The following is a 10043-nucleotide window of genomic DNA, read 5'->3' on the forward strand; positions in this document are numbered from 1 at the left end:
ACTCATAATTCTCTTTTTTAATTGACCGAAAGAGAAATAAGTAACTATTCCAGAGTAGGAAATACAAGGAAATGTCTTGCATAGAACATGTCACAAGGTGGTTACATAGTCAATATTAGTTTCTTTTTTCTCTGTGTTCTGGAGGTGCCCTGATCATGTCAATCAAGCCCCTGTACATTGATGCCTGATATGGGTATCTTGATAGTAGCATCAAGTCCTTTGTTCACTCCTGGGATCATCTTAGGATGGACTAGTAGTTTATTTCAATCCATGGCTTCCTCAATGTTTTTGAGAAATCAGCCTCAGGGTTTTGGGTGTTAGTTCTCACATGAATCATACGAGATGTTATATTGGAACCTACAAATTGAGATGGCAACTAAAATTTGCAGAACTGGATTGCCTTGTCAGACGTGTATTCTTATTCATACCTTACAATAATGTTGGTTATTTTATATATGGTAATACTAGAGTCTCAGAAAAGGTATGAAGTAGCATCCTAGTAAGTTGTAGACATGGAACTGACTTCAAGTCTTCCTGCCTTCAAGAAACAAATGGAGAGAAACAATAGCAGTAGTGGATTCCATTTATTAACTTTTCAGTATTCTGTGTATTTTGCTGTCTTTGGTTCTGTCAGCTGGGTTTGTTGGGGCTCTTATTTCCAAGTCATAGGAACACAACAAGTTGAACTAAGAAGGATAAAGGAACTCTGTTGGCTCAGTAAACTGAAAATTCTAGGAATAGACCCCGGATCTTATAACATGAAGGTATTCAAGCAATAGCATCAGGAATCTGTCTTCATTCTACTCACAGGCGTGCTCTACTCTTGGTTGCCTTGATTCTCAGGAAGGCTGTTCCACAGTGATGCCAACTATGGCTACCAGCATTCAGCCTACATTCTACAAGTGCAGTCACCCCAGGGGGAGGAGAAAGGTTCTTTCTGAGTAGTTCTAGCAGAAATCCGAAGGCGGACAGAATTAATAAATTGGCCAAGCCATGATCAAGTTATATGGTTACCTGGAGTCTAGAGAAAAAGGGTCAACCTCACCCAAGTCACATGGTCTGAGATTGAGGACAGGTAATCACTCACACAAAAGAGGGTTCTGCTCAGAAGGGATGCTGGGCAAATAAAATCACAGAGAGCCATTATAACCATAGTATGGGGTAGATTAACTGCTATCCCATTTGATATATGAGAAGGAGGAGGAGGCCCCAAATTATTCAGCTAGTAAGTGGAAGAGTTGGGACACAAATCCAGATCTGACTGTCTTCAAGTGGTGAGAGTTCTAATTAAGAGAGGAAGGCAAGAAAACTGTGGAGTCGCGGGGAGACTTCATGAAACAGGTGGGATTGGAGCTAAGTTTGACATGGAAGGGATGGGGCAGTAGGGTAAGCTCACCACGCAGGAGAGCTGTCAGAGAACGTACAGAGGCCGCACAGCACAAAACATACAAACCAGTCGGTCATGGTGACACAGAGATTACGCGTTGTTATTATCTTCCTCAGCTGACTCTGGAGCTAGAATGCCTAAGTTTCAAGCTTCCAAATTTACCAACTGAATGTTCTTAACAGGTTATTTTCCTAAGCCTCAGTCTCTTCATCTGTAAAATGCGTATGATCTTTGCACCTACTCCAGAGTTACTGTGAAGACTAAAGAGTCAATGCAAAGAATTTAGAACTGTGCTTGGCACAAGCTGTACTCAAAAAAAGTGTTAGTGATTGACTGTTTTTATATTGAGTTGGTCAGAAAGTTCATTCAGGTTTTTCCATAAGAGGTTATGAAACAGGAAAAGATAAAAGAAGCATTTTTAAGAATATGTATTATGTGTGTGGGTATTTGTGCAGTTCTGCTATGATATGCATTGAGCATCAAAGTTTCTGTTTTTTTCTATATATAGTATTTTTTTTCTTTTTTTCTTTTCTAAGGACGTGTCTAGTTATGGAAATTAATGTCTTGTTTTGGCCCATGAACTTTTGTATAGCAATATTTTCATAAGGGGCCTTGATAACTACCTCATAGGCATATTCATAAAAGATAGCATGGTCTGGAATTGCTTAGTTGCATTCCTGACCACCCCAAATAAAGGATAGCATTTGAAATGTAATAAAAAGTAATCACGATTAATTTTGATGAAAATGTCTCTGGTTAAGGTTAATAGAGAGTGAAACTCCCACTTTCCTGGATTGTGAAGCAGATGTACTCAGATGCAGTAATTACTGCCTTCTGAAGACAGAACTTTTCTTTCTGGGGGCACTTGATTTTTTAGTTTTACTGTTGTTTTAGGTACTTCCTGTTTGTAAGTTAGCCTGCTAATCCCTTTAAGTTTCAGTCAATTAGGATCTGGTTTCGATGGCTGGTTGGTTGATTGGTTGGTAGATGTTAAGTTTGGCACCTACTAATGCTGGAGGGATTGGGGGCAGGAGGAGAAGGGGACGACAGAAGATTGAGATGGTTGGATGGCATCACCGACTTGATGGACATGAGTCTGAGTAAACTTCAGGAGTTGGGAGGCCTGGCATGCTGCGATTCATGGGGTTGCAAAGAGTCGGACGCGACTGAACTGAACTGAACTGACTGAAACTTGATTTATTCTACACCAGCATTTTGTAATGTTTCAACACCCTGACTTCATGATTTTGACCAACCAAATAGGTATTATATCCAGAAAAATCTTAGGTAAAAAGTACAGCCTGCAACAGTAATAGCTGTTGGATCAGACTTCAAAAAGAGATCAAAGAGATTCATCCAGTTGGTGTGAAAATCGGAGACAAATTTGAATGTAGATAACGTGATCGTGTTATTTATTATCCAAACTAGGAGAGAAGCAAAAACTGGACCATTTCAGTCAAACCTAGAATTGCTGTCATATTAAGAAAGATTTCACAAACTCACCCTTCTTTAGTTCCTAAGTTTATGGTTTTATGGCAGAAATTGCAGGCTCAAGTGCCTTCAGGGTGTAGACTATTAATGTAAATAAGAAACAGGTTTGCATGTAGGAAAGCTTATGATGTCTGGTTCTTTCAGCTTTTTTTTTTTTTTTTTTTTTTTTTGGGTAGAGATGTATCAGTTAGTAAGTGCCACAATAATGCTGTGTAGCAAATCACCCCCAAGCTCAGTGACTTTAAAGCATTAATAGTTATTCTCACAGATTTTTAGGTAGACAAAGTAGCTCAGCTGCTCCAGAGTGAGCTAGGGGGGTACGTCTGTTGCTCACTCAGTTTTGTGGGTGACTGGACAGCTCCATTCCACATGGGTTTGTTCTGATGCTCAGGCTGAAGGGGCATCAGTAACCCAAGGAAAACTTTCTATGACAGTAACAGAGACACAAGACAGAAAGCCGAAACATGCTATGTCTCATAAGGCCTAGTCTTAAACTAACACTGATTTTTCACCCCACTTCAAGTCACATGGGTAAGCTCATAGTCAAGGTTTGGTGAAGTACCCTCTGTCCAAGAAGAGAACATTGTAAAGAAGTAGATATAAGGAAGGGTGAAGAATTGAGACCAGCCATTCAATCTGTTAAAAAGAGGTAAGGTTTGGAAAAGTATTTCTTTATTATAAGAAAAACAATAACATAAATATAATGAAAAATTGAAGCTGCAATAGCTTTAGTCTATGGATGTAACTGAGAGTGCTGGGGACTGTAGGGAACTCCAGAACTCATGCCTCATTGAATGGAGTTGGGACCACGAAGCTTTGGCTAAATAGCTGTTGCCATTAGGGTGGGTTAGGGTTGAGGGACGTTATGATTGCCATAAAAATGTAAAATCTTATGTGAAATCCATGGACTTTAGAAAATCGGTTCAATTCTTTAAAGCACTCTGTGGGTCCAGTGAAGCACATGTGTTGGTGAATTGAGTGTTGGTTTGCAGCCTCTATTGCACAGGCTCATGCTCTGATCCCACTGGTTTCATGTGATATCAGTAGAGATTAAGAATGTACACTAACTAGCTTAGCCTGACCCATTGAAGAGAGATGGCAGTTTAGTGTATTTATGTTTTTTTTTCTTGTTGTTGTTATTGGCAAATACCTTGAGTAGCCTGAATTATTGTTCCTCAGAGAAGATACCCACAATATATAGGAATAGAGAGTATTCTTAATTTAAGTTCTAAAAAAAAAAAAAAAATTTTTTTTTTGTTTTTTGAGAATTGGCAAAGAGAGCAGGAAGGGGGAGATAAAGAGTCATGGAGTTGAACTGTCCAGTGTTAAAATAGTGGCCCTTACTATTTTTAGTGCAGGACCTTGAGTAAGGCAGAATCTCTCTGGCTCTCACTTTTTTCATCTGTAAATGGGGATTACCTCTGTGGCTCCATGGGTGGGTTAAATAAGATGAGGTTTGTGAAAGAGCCTAGCAGAGTACCTGGTCTATGTGAGGTTCAGTTATTAGAGCTTTCTCCCAGAGAGACTGATAATGAGCTTTTAAATATAGAAGACAGTGACCAATGGGAGTATCACACAACAAATCCTTTACAACTATTTTATGCTGATGAGTAATACAGATATAGAGAACACACCAGTAAATGAAAGTTTCCAATAAAGCATTAAAAAAACATTTTGGGCAATAAGGAGGAAAAATTAAAACATTTCTCAAGTTTATGTTGAATTGTCTGTGAAAGTAAGATGTGAAAGATCGTGATTTTCTTGTATAATTTTCTAGAACTGTTCCCCAGGACACAGATTATGGAGCATAATATTTACGTCTGGCCTTGGGGCTTTGGGCTTCTGTGTGTCCCACTAGAGCCCACATGGACGTTTTTCAACAAGGTGTTTTGCCGGAGATTCCCACTAAATCGTCATTACCAGAATGGGATGCATTTCCCACCCACCCCTCCGCCCACAACTTCTAGCTATTTCTTGCTGAGTAAATATGCCAATTTGAAATCCCAGTGGACATCTTTGTAGATTTTGGCTTCATTTTCCCCTATGCAGCTTATTGAGTTAATGAACTAACATTCTAAGAAATACACACGCCAATATTTTATGTTCCTTTTCTGTTGTATGTCTGCAGAATTCTCTTCAATTTATTGCCTGAAAACTAAAGTCTGTTCTTGTATGCTTCCGTTTCCAAATTATAGGTTCCCAGGGAACTGTAAAGTTTCTTCTCTGCCAGTGGTTAAACCCAAGTGTGATCAGTTTAAAAAGCAAATGAATGTTCCCATTTATTCTTGTCCTTTTAGTAAAATTCTAAAAAATAAATAAAAAAACCTAGAAAGACAATTTTATTTTTCTGTCTGTGCAGTTTTGTGCAGCCATATCTTTTTTCCAACGAGACTTCCTTTACTTTACTCCTCCAATTAGAATTGGAATCAGCTCACAGAGGAAGTGTAGCAAACAACATAAACCTCAAAAATGCGTAACTTTTAGCAAAACATATAGTTCATTATGAAGTTCCCAAGCTTCGCTAAGTTTTTTTTTTTCTCCCCCCACAGGGGGGACATGTGTGTTGTAAGCAGCAATTTTTAAGCCTCATATCTATACGTTCATCTCTCTAAGTCACTGAGTTAAGCTCAATTCCCTAAGCTTAAAATTGTTACTCTGACTGTGATCTATGTTCATGTGTTATGGTACACTTCTAAGTACTGCCATTAGAAGAAACCTGACCAGCAGAGTTAAGAGATTCATCATTGTCAAAGTACGATTATTTAGTTCCTAGCTTTTCATGGCTGTTCCATAGACATGGTGTAGAGTGATTTAGGAAAGCTCCATTTCAGCCGTCCTGTTCAACATATGGAAAGATGGAAAAAGTCATCCTAAGATATAAACCTAAGAAAAACCCACATTTGTTCAAATTTTCATTAGAACTTAATATTTTTTTAATACTATGAGTTGCTTTATTTCTTTTGTCTTGTAATTTTCTACCTTGATGGGTAGAGATGGGGAAGTTCCATTAAGTTGTGGGTGAATTCCATCGTTTTGTTGAAATGTGGACTAAGCTTCATCCAACATTTCCAGACTCTGTTCAGGGTTTCAGACGATGAAAAATACTCAAGTATTTGCAAGTCTGCGGAGGACACAGAACATTGGCCAGGGGACTCAGGGTTAGTACAGAAGTGCTTTCTTTTCTTGGGGATTTATTTTGACATTTGTTTTGCTTTCACACTATAATCCCCCATGAGCCAAAAAATGACTTTTGTTGTAACAGGTCCCTGTAGGCATTCTCAGAAAATCTTATTTGACAATCACTTTCTAGTAGCCTTGAGTTGAAGTTGTTCCTCTTTGTAGTAACTCATATACTGTCAAGGGTGACAAGGCATCCTGTGCAATGTATTTGGGAGCTCACCGTTTGTTAAACTGTTCCAAGAAGCCAAGTGAAATCATGTAAATAAAACTGTTGTATGTGGAGTTTTTCTTCTTTCCTCCCAATAAAGTATTGCTTGTTTTTCCAAATGTGCAGTAACTTGCATATTTCTTCTGAGAAACGTCTTCTGCTTTTTTCTGAGGATTTGTGACCTAATCCTCCACTTCATACAGTCCCTCTGTACAAACAGAGTATATTTCTATGGAAAAGAGAGGTTTACCCTTAATCAAGTGTTGCCTAATCTACCTACTAAATTACCCCTTGGAGACAAAGTGGAGTTCACTATTCTTTGCTGCAGAGTTTTCACATTTCAGTCCATTAGTGCCTCTCCAGCAGTCCTCAGCAAAGTGGATGTTTGTCAGGAACAGAAGATCCTGCCAAATGAAATATAATGTATCTGTCACATGAAATCACTGTTATTATGGAAGTAGAGTCTTGAATGCTCTGGATAACTGGGCTTGATGGGTTATGGGGGCTGGCAAAAGGAATTTTCCTAAAATATGTTAATCTTATTCACTTTAATGGAGGTTGCTTAGGATGATTAGAGTTCTTTTTAAAATATTATCTCTTTTTTGTGTCTTTGACCCTGAAATACAAATCGATAAGGGGAAGGCAACGTGCATCCTACTATAATCTCCAGTGAGAATTAGAGATAGATGTGCTAAAGGGAAGAGTATGCTTCACTTCTAGGGAGAGAGGAGGCTTTGCTTTGTAGAGTCTGCTTTTTTATATATGTTTGTTTATTTATGTATTTGGCTGTGCCAAGTCTTGGTTGTGGCATACAGGATGTTCAATTTTCATTGTGGCATGCAGGATCTTTAATTGCACCATGTAGGATCAAGTTCCTTGACCAAGGATCAAACCTGGGCTTCCTGCATCCTTCTTGCAAGGATCAAACTAAGGCTTCCAGAGTCTTAGTCACTGGACCACCAGAAAATTCCTGTGTTTACCTTTAAATTTGACCTCTAGGTTTATTTTGAGGTGAGGTTTGGGCTGTAAACTGGAGACATCATTTTTATGTTTGTTAAAATTACTGCAGATGATCAGTGTAGCCAATAATAATGGTGCGCCTCAGCTAGAGCCCCGTGTGCTTCCCCAAGTGCTTTGATGGGATGGTCCTCCTTTCCCAGGTAGAAGTTTGTGAACCAGAAACCATGCTTTAAAAGCCCCTGAGAAATGAGACCTTTAACGTGTGCACTTGGGAGCATCTGTATGTTTTTCTTCTCCTCTGCTTGACTCCATTGCATGCGCAGTATAATTTTCAAAGTAGAACACAATGAAGGCATTACTAAAGGTCCTACACTTTGAAGGCATGGGGGCTGAAAGGAGAAAAAAAGTTCTGAGAGCACACTCTTACTATTTTTTCAAAAGTAGAATTTACATAATAACGCACATACATGGGATTCTGGGGTTTGGTGGTCCCTAGGGGGCAGTTGTGTTCAACATGCGTCAAAAGCCAGTTCAGTTAAACTGGTTCCTCCTGCTAGGGTAACTGTGGCAGGTTTGCCCTAAGATTTGGCTTCCAGAGGCTGGTCATGGGCACTGCAGACCACAGTGTGTGTCACCCTGACACCAATAGCCTCTTTCTAACAGATGCCGATATCTCAGCACACTGCTGGCCAGCGTGGAGATCTGGGCGAGGCTAATTTTAAAAAAATACTAGCTTTGACTTATGGCTTGTCCATAGCATTGCTAAGCTGTATGTTCTAACACTCCAGATTATGGAAATGACAGTCAATGGCAAGGGCAACAATTTAGATGGAAATCTTGCAAAAAGAAAGTACAACTCTAAACTCTTGTTCCTCCTCACTTAATAGTCTCTCCTGTAATACCTGTTTGGGAAGTTGGTAATTTAGATTTATGACACTTTTAATTTCTTCTCTGCTATTACACTTTCCCTCTACATCTTTCTTATTTATGTTGATTGTTTAAAAACAAAAACAAAACCCTGCAAGGTTAAGCAATCATGAGTTTTTCTAATTAGAACTAGGACCATACAAGCCCCTTGTTTTGCTAATGAGGGAAGTAAGGGGCCCAGCAAAGGCAAATGACCTACCCAAGATCCCAGGAGTTAATAGCCAAAGGGAGACCAGATCCCAGGCCTTCTACATTCTTGTCCAGTGCTGTTTGTATAGCCCTCTGGTTCCAAAAGATACATCTGCCTTCAGTAGGATTTGAATCATTAACCCAAAAGTCCAAAGATCAGGCCTGTGCTTTCTCAGTGTTGGATTTTAGATATACTGTCTGAAGATGACATAAAATTACCCCTCACAATAAACTGAGCTTTATGTGTATTTTGTAAACAAGATATTCTATCATCTCCCGTTCTCTCTTCTGTTTTTAAAATTAGAGTAACTAAAGAAGTGGCAAAGTGGGAAACTGCCATGAGAACCGTCTGTGAAGCTTAGGACTCTTTAGATGATAAATAAAAATTGGTTTAAGTTTTTCTCTCTTTGTCACTTTTTCTTTTTTACAGAGGCTGAAAGTGAAAAGTGAAAGTGTTAGTTGCTCAGTTGTGTTCCACTCTGACCTCATGGCTCCTCTCCTCTGTCCTTGGAATTCTTTAGGCAAGATTCCTGGAGTGGGTTGTCATTCCTTTCTCCAGATCTTCTGTACACAGGTATCTAACCAGGGTCTCCTGCATTACAGACAAATTATTGTCTGAAGCACCAGGGAAGCCCTTTGTAGGGTCTGGTCACCCATAAAGAGGTGCACGTGCACGCAGTCTCTTGTCAGGGAAAACAAGTGTGAATTGCTTAGAGAGTTCAACAGTAACAATGAGAACTGCTGCTTTTTATTGAGCAATGAACTAGGTCAAGAATAAAGTCTTTGATTGAGTTCCTTGGGAAATGTAGAGTCTGAGATTAATATGCACAAGGTTGGTTGGGAGTGCTCTCAGGAAGGGAAGCCTGACTGAGCACAGGAAGAAGCTGAATTGTTAATTGCAGCAAAGGCCTCAGCAGTTCCTATCAGTTGCTCTGGAATTGGGGTGACCTTTTAGATGGAGTTGAGCCCAGTTGAGATAAGGAGGTTCTCAGGGCAGGCACATCCCTGGCAGCTGGCAGGTGAGTGCCTTGGTCTTGGAGAGGAGTCGGGGCAGTGCACCACTGCATCTGCAGCAGACATCCAGTATGGATGTTGCAGGTCCCCTTTGACACCCACAGCAGATGCACACGTCTGATCTCAGGACTGTCTTGTGTACCCAGCTTCATAACTTTTTCAATACATGCAGTGTTAAAAAACCGATCCTAGTTGACCAAATTGCTCTGTATACACATTGACTTGTTTACCCTTCCCAGCGAACAGATCATGTTACAAGTATCTTTGAAGCAATTTTTACAAATGAGAATATTGAGACTGGGTGATTTTAAACAAGAGAAAGAGCTGGCATTTTTTTCCTCAGGCCTCGACTACAGTGTAGTCAACTATAGCCACAGTGAAAATAGTAGTCAGACTACTCCAAAAACAGATAGAAAAGTTACATGACATAAACTTAGGTAAGGAGGCTCCACCTGGATTTATAGGTTATTGGCTTATCTTCTTTTAATTAATGGCGTAGACTTCAGTCCAGTCACTCAGTCGTGTCCAATTCTTTGCGACCCCATGGACGGCAGCACGCCAGGCCTCCCTGTCTATCACCAACTCCCATAGCTTATTCAAACTCATGTCCATTGAGTCAGTGATGCCATCCAACCATCTCATCCTTCTCCTCCTGCCTTCAATCTTTCCCAGCATCAGGGTCTTTTC

At 39.8% G+C, this 10043-nt stretch overlaps 1 protein-coding gene across 1 annotated transcript in view; it reads left to right on the plus strand.

Annotated features, from left to right (window-relative positions):
- ERC2 (ELKS/RAB6-interacting/CAST family member 2) overlaps positions 1-10043 on the plus strand; it is a 919595-nt gene that overhangs the window by 475556 nt on the left and 433996 nt on the right. The window lies entirely within an intron of this gene.

This window comes from Muntiacus reevesi, chromosome 4, assembly GCF_963930625.1.
Source record: "Muntiacus reevesi chromosome 4, mMunRee1.1, whole genome shotgun sequence".
Taxonomy (NCBI): domain Eukaryota; kingdom Metazoa; phylum Chordata; class Mammalia; order Artiodactyla; family Cervidae; genus Muntiacus; species Muntiacus reevesi.